At 37.2% G+C, this 13,147-nt stretch overlaps 1 long non-coding RNA gene across 1 annotated transcript; it reads right to left on the reverse strand.

Annotated features, from left to right (window-relative positions):
* Window positions 1–236: 236 nt before the first annotated feature.
* LOC135677933 (uncharacterized) lies at window positions 237–10,045 on the reverse strand. Its single transcript, XR_010514779.1, has 3 exons — window positions 9,902–10,045; window positions 8,286–8,401; window positions 237–1,904 (listed from the first exon to the last, which is right to left on the reverse strand). It is a non-coding gene; the product is annotated as an uncharacterized LOC135677933 (long non-coding RNA).
* Window positions 10,046–13,147: the final 3,102 nt, after the last annotated feature.

The following is a 13,147-nucleotide window of genomic DNA, read 5'->3' on the forward strand; positions in this document are numbered from 1 at the left end:
AAAAACCCGAATCTAATGTTTTTTATTTTTAGAAATTTTTGGAGTTATTTTTAGCCATTTTTTCATGTCGTAGGTATGCCCCACTATACCAACACATGATACATTGGCATAGAGCCGTATGTACCGTACCACTAACTGGTACTCCGATTTGAACCGATAAGGCAAACCTTGCCTTACACATCAAGGAACAATCACATGATGAGAAATAAAATCCTGCCTAGTGCACTACAGCTATTAACAATGTCATGAGGTACTAGATGGCTTGATAAAAATACATCTGTCTTAGGTGAGATTCTGAAAATGGTAATCAGATGCCAGCAGAAATGTTGATTGATACAAGATTGACTCTCTTTCACTTCATTTTGTTATGAAGACAAAATTTAACTTGTATGTCGAATCTTACATCCAACAAGCAAACAAATGAGAAAAGCATCAAAATCACGTGCAGGACCTCCACAACTATCCTTGTCCAGCTTCCGACATGAATCCAAACAAAATCTGCAAGCATGGCTGTCGCTGCCCAAGGATTGCAGTAGCACCCAATATGGTACAAAACAATGACATATTGGTCCGGATTTGTACTAATATACGGACCACCCCTGTTTTAGGCAGACGACCCAACTCAAGGAAAAATTTAAAAAAACCTAAAATAGAGATGGGACCCATCCAACTCAGCATTAAAAAAGAAAAAAACCTAAAATAGTAATGAGAGCTCATGAATGCAAGACCTCTTCTCGTGATGCTGCTTTATGACACCACTGTCGTTTGATGTCATGCCAGCCTTTTGTCGCCGCTGCATCTTCTCACGACACTGATGCCACCGCCATTGTCGTTCGACGTTGAGCAATTCTTCTTCTCATTGCTGCCTTCTTCTCACAATATCACAACCACCGCCATACCGCTATTGCCATTCGCCAATTTTTATCTCCCTAGGCACACTCCCACTTTCCTGTTCGTCAAGCATTAACCGATTTGTAGGTCTTCTCTTCCTCCTCTTTTTCCTTCTTCCTCCTCATATGCTTCCTCTTCTTCCTTCCCCCTCCTCTTCTTTCATTGTCTCTCCTTGTTTCCTCTTCCTCCTTTCTCCCTCCTCTTCCGCCACCAGCCCTTCCTCCTTTTTTTCTTCCTCTCTGAAATGCAGGTACATACCAATGCACATGGTACATCGGAACTGATCGATATGTAACGGTCCAACCATATTCCAAAATGGGTTCAGCACTTGAAACGGGGATCTTTACTGCTGCCTACCAAGTCAAGGTCAGTGAAAACTAGTTTGCACAAAGTACATGCAAAAAATCTAGGGTTCATTCTTACAAAGATGCTAGGAAGAATCGGCAAAGATTTCATGAGGCATGAGCTTATGCTTTCCACACAATTGGTTTAGGCAAGCAATACAAGCACTAGTGTGTGAATGATGGTGCCAAATAGTTGGCATGACTGAATAAATAAAGTTGTCTTTGGACTGAAAAGGAAATTGCTAGTGAGATTTATGGTGAAACATATGAAATCATAGACAAAAGCACAACATCATCTTCAATATCATGAAAACAACCTCTTTGCTTGCAAGGGCAAAGCTACAATGGGCCATACAATTTAACATCATCTTCACTAGAACATCATAGGATCTATTAAATGATCCATGATCACCACATCATCAATAACATTTAGCATCATCTATGCCACATGTTTAGGACTAAATAATAAGCTAACGTAATGATTCTACAGAACAATCGTGAATTGGTATATTGTAGAGGACAACAAACTTGAGCTCCAGATTGTAGTTGGTTCCAAGGAGCATTGTCATGTTGTCATGCACTTAGCTGGTTTTTCCTAGTCATACGGCACCCTTGCGTGTCCGTCTGCAAAGGTCAGCCTCCCCGAAATCTCCTATGGTCCCTTAGGACCTACAAAAAAGAAAACGGGTTAGAGAAAACGTCTCACTCAGGAACCACAAGTAATCATTTCATTAAACACTTCATAACCAATGCAAATTACAAACAAACTTTACAAGCTCTGAACGGTCGCACAACAAAGGATCCAAAATGGTCCACCACAAATCGAAATCCCCACAAGTGCCCACATGACACAACATTTACTTGCAAGCCTAGGATGGCCAACAAAACCAAAAAAAAAAGGGGGTTGTTAAGCCTACTGCTAGCCTTTTTTATGCTGTGCAAAGCATAAACAAAACCGAAAGACACAGACATACATAAGCATTACATCGAACAACCCGTTTACAATTTTGTCCGTGATATTCTCCCCCACTTATTCCTTCGACGTCCTCATCGAAACCCTTGCTGACGCTGCAACTCCTCGCCCTTGCTAAGTCTTTAATCTTCTGCTCCAACTGCAATACACCTCTTGGCTCCCAACTGCTCTCCGCAGCTGTTGTTGAGTAGTCAAACTTTTAATATGTCATACTGCTTCAACTCACCAAGGACTTTGACTTTAGTGTGGGGTTAGCTGAGTTGTGTTGATTACTGTTGGTTCCTACGGATCCTTCAAATGAAAGAAAAGACCATCCTTAGTATGTGCTAGTCTCTCAAATGTCTCATATCGCTTGAACTGGGTAGATGCCCGTTAGAGCTTTAACGAGCATCGCCTCGTAAACTTTTAAAGTTTTTTGATCCTTCCTCCACAAAATTTGCCCATCAACTCTTCTCTCACTTAGTTGTCACTTCTAAGTAGGTTCGCATCACTTTCACTTTCGATTGACATTCTGTTGGGAAATGAAGCGGATAATCTACTCTCAATAGCACTAATCACCATTAGTGAGGATTTAACAACTATTGTCTTCCATTTGGTTTCTTCGAAAGTCTTTGAATACATGTAAAGCTCCTCTACTGGATATCTAAGAGAATTGGGGTACTTGGTTTTGCCCATTCTCTTAAGAGTTGAGAAGGCAAAGGGTACTTTGATTTCGCCCGCCTCCTCAAGGGTTATACTCTATACATCGAGCTGGTTACTAACCATCGCCCGCTCTTTGCTCACACTTTTGGAACACTTGAAGTGTTTGCACTCCTTGCGTTGAGTTAACTACTGTGATTCACCTTCTCAATATCATCGAACTTCTGGAATGTAGGAAGTTTTCACCCCAACTTAGAGTAAGTCTCTAATAGTTTTGGTTGCCTCTGGGATTGTACCGTCTTCTCCATCAATCCAACCATCTACTCCACTGAGTAGCAAAGGTATAACACCATGTACTATCGGCTTCGTTCCTTGGTCGTGCACTCTTGCATCGACCCGAAGTCCTCCATTTTCGGCTATCTTGATGAGAAGCTCATTGACACCGGTCTTACGAAGTTCCCTGGCCTCTGCCCTTCAGCCTTGTCTCGGTGCTTGGAGTTTGTCTCCCCATTCTCCACCTCCTCGGCCCCTTTCATAACCAAGCGCTCTCCCTCCATGAGAGCAAGGGATCGATGACTTCGCGGAAGTCCCACCTTTGCAATACCATGGTGCTGCCATGCCCATGGCCCTACTATCCGTCAATTCGTATTTGCATCATTTTCTTCGTGATCAATAGATATGCCTCTATGGTACTACTCAAAGTTCACCTTCATTCTAATCGATGCTTGGTTTTGGGTAGCTCAGTCCCTCTAAACTCATCGTCGCTTCCTCGCCCCTTTCGACCCCCTGCTTCAACACCTTTATGTTTTCCAAGCAGTTCCCCTTGGTCGATGGAAAGACAGACTGCAACTCCCATGTATGATCTCTGCCATCATGTTGTAAGGTTTGCATCGATTTTGTTCTCCTTAGCTTCCTTGGTAGCAACGTTCGCTTGCTCGACATTTTCCTCTGACTTGCCGGGCTCCCTTAAGCGAATATGAGCTCTGGAGTAGTCCAACTCTCCAACCGCTTCGATCATACATATGCATGATCAAGTCCCCTCCCATGGGACTCATTGGTTTTTAGGTAGCTAAGTTACTTTGGACTTGTCATCATTTCCTCGCCACTTTTGACCCTTTACTTTAACATCTTTGTGTTCTCCAAGCAGTTCCCTTTGGTCGATGGAAAGATAGACTGCAACTCCCATGCATGGCCTTTGCCATCATGTTGCAGGGTTTGCACCGATTATATTCTCCTTAGCTTCCTTGGTAGCAACATTCGCTTACTCGGTCTTGTCCTCTGACTTGCCAGGCTCCCTTAAGCGAATATGGGCTCTGGAGCAGTCCAACTTTCTAACCGCTTCGATCATACCTCTACATGATCAAGCCCCTCCCATGAGACTTATTAGTACTTGCATTCGAACTTTTCCCTCAGTGGTACACAACCCTCATATACTGATGACCAAGGCTTTCATCCGATGCAAAATTCGATACATGCACGAAATACCCGCTTCTACGGTACCATGGCTTTCACTCCTAGTAGCTCCCGATCATACCTCCATATGATATAGTCCCTCACGGGACTAGATTCGTCTGTATCGCATTGCCATGAACTGTTCCACCACGATCCGCTACACCATATCGCCTCCTGGTGATATCTCTATACATTCTAATCCTTGTGGGATAAACTCGAATTATGATCCCTCCATGTGTGGCCTCTACCAACATATTACAAGGCCTCTTCCACCTTTGATTGTGTTCGCTCCTTTGGCAATCGACCTTCGTCCACCCGCTCTCTAGTCACATCTAGACGAAACACCGCTCTAGGACAGTCTGTCGTCTAGTAGCTCTCGAAGTCCACCGACTTCGTTGAATTTAGTGCATCATTGTCTGGATCCTGGGCCTCTACCCTACTAGCAAAATCTCCACTGTACACCGCTTCCTTCGTGGCAACTTAAATAGTAGTACTATGACATATTATTCAAGAGTACCCACCTCCGCATCCTCTTATCCCGTGCCAAAGCCTTCTGAACTCAACTTTGCCTCTGCAAGTTGACTTGCCTTGGTTCCTCCATCAAATGCTTCTCCGAGATAAGGTGCATATGCCCAGAAGCCCCCTTCATCTTTGGCACTATGCAAGATGAGTCCGCTCCATCAGAATGAAGGACCCATGGAATGACATAATCCCGCTCTTGCCTCTACAAGAGTTCATGTCCTTGACCTCTGTCCAAGGAAAGCTCTATGCCTTCGCTCCATATTCTATCTTTTATGTCGGCTCCCTTCATACGGCTTGGGTACTTCGCCAAGTTACACCCAAGTTGCCCCGCTCCTTGATTTGCATTGAGTTAATGATGGTCCTCACGCCTACCATTCCATGGGTCAACCCTCCATTGAGTTTGATCTCCATATCGACTCCAAGTGTGCCTTCATTTGTGTTGCCTTGGGTCGCTCCCCCCCTTGATCTCGCAATGCATCCCCACAATGTATTATCTCAAGCGAGATCATGTGACGACTCCTCGCCGCTCGCTCGGTCTGTTGAGCTTTGTGAAGTTGTTTTGAAGTACTCCTCAACATGTGTGGTCTGTTGCACATGGTTCTCCCTCTTGAGAGCCGGGACTTATCCCTCCTGGATATTTGTCCCGTTGAAGCAACTTCTCTCTTTGCTTCATTCTTTCTAAAAGTTTCGGAGACCACCATCCCCTTAGACTACTCCGCCTTGCTGAACAAACTGTGTATTATTCTACCTCCCGCAAACGCACTTGCTAGATTACGACTCCACGTCAATACAGCCCTCGCTGCACCCCTCAAGACCTAGCAACATGCTGAACTCGCTGCACACTTTAGTCTCCTACGAACGTATCCTTCTCATGTTGAAGAGAAAGTTTTAATGCTCCATGGCGTCGAGTTTCGATCGTCTTGGAATGACCATGAACACTCCATCATTCGCATACAAGCCCTTACATGAATATCAAATTCTTCGAGTTAGCAATTCCCCTCACCTCTATGAGCTTTGCACAACTCTTTCGGTCGGTGAATAACTCATTCCACCTTGCATGGTCTCATCCTTTACCAAGTGCCTCGCTTGCCTTGAGCACCATTAAGTATGGTTGTCAACGTTGAGCCGTAGCTCAAACTCAGCCATCTCAACCTTTGTGCGCTACACATTCTTCCCAGCTTGCTTGTCCTCGTGGTGCCTCTTACGCAAAGGGTTGGTCATTCCTCTGAATGCCAATCTCAGATGCCCACTCCTCTGAGCGACTCCTTTTCCCTACATCTCTATGCTCGATTTCCCCCAAACGGTTACGCGTGTTAGCTGACGTCCCGCTAGGTTCCCCACGTTTGCATGTCAAGTGTTTCTATGAGTGTATATCCAGCTCTGATACCATGTGTCACGCACTTAGCTGGTTTTGCCTAAGTCGTGCGACACCCTTGCGTGTCCATCCGCAAAGGTCAGCCTCCCCGAAACCTCCTATGATCCTTTAGGACCTATAAAAGAGAAAACGGGTTAAAGAAAACATCTCACTCGGAATCCACAAGCAATCATTTCATTAAACACTTCATAGCCAATGCAAATTACAAACAGACTTTACAAGCTCTGAACGGTCGTACAACAAAGGATCCAAAATGGTCCATTACAGACCGAAATCCCCACAAGTGCCCACATAATACAACATTTGTTTGTAAGCCTAGGACGATCACCAAAACCAAAGAAAAAGGAGGCTGTTAAGCCTACTGCCAGCCCTTTATATCCTGTGCAAAGCATAAACAAAACCGAAAAACACGGATATACATAAGCATTACATCGAACACCCCGTTTATAATTTTTTCCATGACAGTGTTGTTAGTATATTTGACTCCTAATACACTTTGAAACTTTCATAACCGAGGCCTAGCATTGTAGAACCTTAAAATCTCAGCTTTTAATGAGAAATCATAATTCGAATTCCTCTTCTCAGTGACCCACTAAGGATAACAAAGTGCCTGCAACAGCAGCTATAATTCAGTTGAAAACTATAAAGAATATTTTCCAATTAACCTCACCTAAAGAAGCTAACCTATGAATGGTCTAGCATCAACCTAACTTTTCATCTAATCTTCCTAAACAAATGTAGTGTATATTTAAGATTAGATAGATGGAAATGTTGAAGAATTGATTGAAATTAAGAAAAGTTCAAACATTTAATGTTTTAAGTTTTAACAAACCCTAAGCCCCAACCTATTACAAAGTGGAAACTTCACTGAAGTAGCGACATAATCTTTGGACACAATGTATGATAATAATTGCTGTATGATTGGGTAAGAGAGTGCCTCACCTTTCTGCATATTCATGTCAAAAACAATATTTTAGATCTTTAATAATTGAAGATAAATTCTCCGAAAACGGCACCATGAAAACTTTCGGAAGTTAGTATCAGTGCAGAATACACATGTATCAACTAGTAAATTTGCATATTAGTCAAAATTAACTTATCTACAAGGGTTGTGAAGTGTGCAGCTGACAAGTCTAAAAGGACCTTAAAAAGTACTATTTGTAGAGTGAAAGAACTCATGCCATAGCATTGACATTTCTCAACCATAGCAAGATCATCCTGCCTTCCAACGAGTAATCATATATTTTCTACAAGTAATTATACATAAGAATATTAAGCTAAAAATAAGAAAAAAAAATCAACAAGTGGACCCAAATCTTCTTATAATTGGTTCAACCAAACTTGCCACAGTCTGACTGATCTTTACAACCATTAATTCATCAAAAAATCGCACTGTGAAGAGACATGAGTTGACTAGAAGAAATAAAGTCATAGGCTCACGGGTCAGATCAAATCAAGGACTGGAATATTGTTACATATTTGAGGAAATTATTAGGCCCTAGAAGATTTTACCATTGAGGCATGACATGGTACCAAAGTTTTCTTCTAACAAGTAAACCTAAAGATACCCGTGATTATCCAGTGAAAAGGGGGAATCTTTTTTACATATATTGTATTTTAACATATAAACCTAGAGACATCATTTGTATTTTCAAACAAAATGGTGATTTCTTCAATTTTCTACACAACAGAAAATAGAAACAAAAGGTTGATCAATTTCCATTTTTAAATTATAATCCAAAAGATTTCATGGAGTAAATTTTCTTAAGTAAGAATCATTCATTGCCCATATATCTTAAGGAATTCTACATTTATAGAACCTTCAGCCAGATAACATTCATTGATATCACATTTACCAGATACTGAACGTGAGCTTTTTCTCTGAATTAGAAGAAAATCAATATAGCAACAAGCAAAAATCTGAAGGGAGAATCAGAACTCTTTAGCCTGACCAGAAACTAAGGATTTAAATGTTAGTCCAACACCAGTTTCAGTAATCTACCAAACCAGGTATCTTTTTGTACACTGGGCAGTATACTGAACCACACTTCCCAGTATCACCTAAAAATAATAAAATAATAGTACTAACCAGTGTCTGTGTCGGTCCTTGGTCAAATCTGTAAATACTGGTCAGTGTGCAATGTGCCAACATGTAATTTGAACCATAATCATAACAATTCTTGTGGCCAAGCTCCAATAGGCATCCTACAGAGCACAAATAATTAGACATAAACAATTCTTTAAACCAAATAATATAAGGCACACTTTGAGACCATGATCACAATTAAGTTCAATAATGCTTAAGAATAATGATGGTGTTGACCACAATATGTGTTGGCAATCAATAGAACAAATTAACCTATCAAGCATAATTATAATTCATTTTTCTTATTTAGCACTTCTATTCTACAATACAAAGCATAAAGGGGTGACTATGAGAATACTGGAAAAAAGGACAGAATATGGGATATATATTCAAAACAAAAAAAGAATTATATTTAGAACAGAAAATTCATCATGAAAAAGTACTTCATATGATAATGATTGATACGCAAGTGATCATAATCCTAGATCACATGTCGGGTCTGACATCTCCTCCCCAGCAATCATCTAAATGAACTAATGTTAGTACAATACTATGGTTCATGTAATTAACACAGGAGAAAGATTGCATACACATGATCATGAGAGCAAACAATATTAAAAAATTGCAATGAAGCCTTTAAGCAAGTAACCTTTAGTAAAAACAGATCTAGGCTTTCACAAGAACGTGGTTGACAGATCTTGTGGTTTCTATGTTTTATATTGGATTTGCCATGTTGATATTTGTTGCAATAAGTGAAGATCTAAATAAGCCATAAGTGAAAATTTATTGAATTATTTTGATTTTATTGGATATGGTAAGAAAGGATTACAGGAAGTAGTGAGACAGAGAAATGGACTAACTCATAGAGACAAGCCTAATGGACAAAATACCTAGGTTTTTTACTATTGAAAACATCAAAATAGTCAGATCAATGTTGCTTAGTTGCTAATGATTCTCTAAGATGCATAAATAACAAAAATACAATACAGATGTAGATGCTAATAATTCTTGACTTTTGCTATGACATGCTGGAGATCAGCATTACACACAAGTAGCAGATTATTTGGAAAATTATAATACTAATCCAAGAAAATTTTTAGTTCCCAGAAATCGAAAAGTTAAATATAAACTTGTTAAAACTAACATGTTCAGCTTTCTTCGACTTATCAGTAGAAAATGTTTTCCTTGGATTCAACTACTCTACTTACTATCTGGCATCCAAAAATATAAATTCCCTTGCCTGAAGATAAAGAGACAGATAAGGCTCTAGCATCATATAAGAGCCAAGGGTTGAAGTGGATTGGAAGGCTTTTATGAGACAAAGTTAGCCTTTTCCATTCCATAAGTGGATTGGAAGGTTTGCATAAAAGCAACATCCAGAAAAACTACCAGCAAAGGTCATCAAAACAAGATATGATAAAAGTCTTGTAGCATAGAAATGTGCAAAATCTTATCAATGTTCTTAAATATGCAGCACAGCAGCATATAAATGCACATAAGTTTCATGATCATTGGACGAATTTTACCTTACAAACACAGATTTATACAAGAGATTAGCAACAATACTCGATACAATAAATATCAATATTTCAAGGGAAAAAAGATGAAGGCAAATTTACCGGTGGCAAAATCGGGAGAGATGGGTAAAGCAGGACCGATTTGATCTCGATTTCCATGCGCGCTCGACGACAAATCGAAGACCAACCTTTACAATTTGAAGCAAGGGCTGTTTAGGGCATGAGAAGTTTTGATCAAAAGTAGAAGATAAAAGAGGGATTGCAAAGGAAATACCAATACGAGGACTAGTATAACACGCAAGCTTTCTTTCCCGTCGTTTAAGATGTTGTCATGATGACTTCATATCCATATTTCACACACACACACATATATATATATATATATATATATATATATATATATATATATATATATATATATATATATATATATATATATATATATATATATATATATATATATATATATATATACCTTTAGAATGTTTTGAAATTGAATTATTATTATATACATATTCCTCCAAATAACACCTTCAAATTTAAATTTTAATAATTATTATGAGAAAAATGACATCGATGATGTGATTGTCACCTCATGTGGAGGATGATATATTAGCATCATCTCACTGTCATAATACCAATAACCTCATATCACCATCATATAGATGTCATGTCGATGCCACATCGATATCATATCAAAAATGACTATCATATCAACATCAAAATGATCAATACATTAGTGTTGGATAATAGTCATGTAAGTAGCATGTGATTATCATGATTATCAACACATATCTAATATGTGATAAGCACATAATCGATATACAATGGATATACGATTGACACTTACAAATATTATCCCCCATAATATATCATGGATTCAAAGAGTCCGACATAAAAGAATTCTCCCACACACTTTTTCTCGATACCATTTAAGTCATGGATTAAATATAGGGGTGTTCAAAATGATTCGAACTGAACCAGTAAGATTCAAATCAAACCAAAATGAAAAAATCGAACCTATTCAAAATTTAATCTGATTCGATTAACTAGTTAATCGATTTTTAAATTTAAGTAATTTAATATATATATATATATATATATATATATAATGAATTGATAGCGTTCATTAAATTGGTTCAGTTTAATTGAACCAAACCAAAATTTGGATCCAATTTAACATATATTCTTAAAAACTTTATATTTTAAATATTATTCTAAACATTCTAAGCAAATGAAATTATACACAAGTGCTTTTTTATTTTTAATTAAAAGATACTATAAAAAAAATAATGACTTCATATGCAATACTTTTTTTAATGATGATGATGTATAATGATACATACAAATTAATAAAAAATTAAAAAAATGATTAAATACATGAGAGATGAGATAGCGAGTAACATTCATGAAGGAAGAGCTATAAACTCACAGAGTTTAGATTGAGTTGATTTTTTTAAACTAAAATCAATTCGATTCGATTCTGAGTTGGTTAAACGAACAAAAGAAGAATATTCTCTCAAACTGAAATCATCTGTAGCCTTCAAAATCAAATTATTGGTGAATTGGTTCAAACCGAATTAATTCTATTTGAATTTAATTTGATTTTTCAATTTAATTTAAACACCTCTAGTCAAATCTTCCGAGCCCAAAATTAACTTAACCATTAGATGGATATTTATCAACAACATTCTCGATACAGTTCTATAGGGTTCAACCTCTTCATCAGAGTCTATGGGATTTGACCTCTTTAGCGTCGAATATATTTGATACCTTCGAGATCGAATGAGTATGGTGTCAGTCAAGATTGTAATAGATATATAATGAATATCAATTTTGAATCTATATTCAAATCAAACAATCAAATTCTTGTTAGGGTTCTTTTTAACATATCAAATATGGATCAAACAATTGTTTTATAGAATCAAAACCGAATAGATCCAAAATAATGGATTAAGAATGTTTCCATAAAACTTATTTAATCCACTATAATATGCATGAAATCCTACAATAATTGATAAACATATTAACACGGAAGCGTACCTGATGAATCAATTAGAGTATTTTCTGAATTGATCGGTGATTTGGTCTTCCAATTGCAGAGTACCTTTTGAACTTTAGATTTCTCCTTGACGGGTGAAGAGAAACTTCATTTGATACTGCAACCGGGGACCATAACCTTATTTATAGTCATAACTGATGAATCTACAATTATGATTGTATTCATAATTGATGAATCTGCAATTATGCTTCAAGAGTTTCATATTCCTAACTTATCTCGTCATTAAGTTAGGAACATGGTATCCACACAATTAATTTTCATAACAATTATGTCCTTTAGCCAAATAACTTTACTTTAATTGGATCACTTTAATTTTGGCTAATCAAAATAATGACTTAACACATTTAATTATACATGTGTGACCCTTAAAATTCCAACAATTCTATGATAATAATAATAATGATTCCATACTAAAAAGATAAAAGATGAATTAAGCCACTAACAATATGATTGTTAGAAAGATCTTAGCAATATGATTGTTCTATGATTGTGTGATTGCATTAAGAATGATAAGCGAATGATAAATGATAAGTGTGAAGAATGATAAGTGATTGATTGCCTTACCAACCTATATAATGATGTGATTGCCTTAAAGTGTAAAGAATGATAAGTGATCCATGATGAGATTCTCACATTACTTCAAGGTTATAAGATTAGACCGATAATATAACATATATAAATACTTTTTAGAAAGAGAGTATCATAAATTGATTGCAAGAGATTAATTGGATAAAAAAAAACTAGGGACTGTTAATATGATTATTTTTTGGAAAAAAAGTTAAAACAAATATTTATAAGAACAAAATATTACAAAGGTGAAAAAAGTTGATGATATAATTAAAATATTTTTATATTATTAGAATATATTTTGAATGGTATAAGCATTTATTCTCTCCTAACACTTGGATAGTCAAACTAAAAACAAATAAATTTATTAAGAAAAGTCTTAAATTAAAGATTTTATTATTGCAAGGGGCTTGAATGATCATCCTAGGAGAAAATTTTAGTGAACCTAAGGAAGTGCACATAAATTTGGATAAGGGAAAAAAGAAACATAGAGGGTGGTATGAGTTTAGCTTTTACTACAAATTATGGTCTCATAATTATTAATACTCAAGAGAGAGCAGATAGTTTGGTTAGAAACAATCACTAATAAAAATCATACTTTAAACATTGATAAGATTGTGAATTGAAAAAAAAAGAAGTGCTAATGTAGAGCATAATATAAAGCTCGTAATAAATTTGTGATATAATATGTACCAAGAATAGGCATCAATTATTTTTAT

This window comes from Musa acuminata, chromosome BXJ1-1, assembly GCF_036884655.1.
Source record: "Musa acuminata AAA Group cultivar baxijiao chromosome BXJ1-1, Cavendish_Baxijiao_AAA, whole genome shotgun sequence".
NCBI classification, from domain to species: Eukaryota; Viridiplantae; Streptophyta; class Magnoliopsida; order Zingiberales; family Musaceae; genus Musa; species Musa acuminata.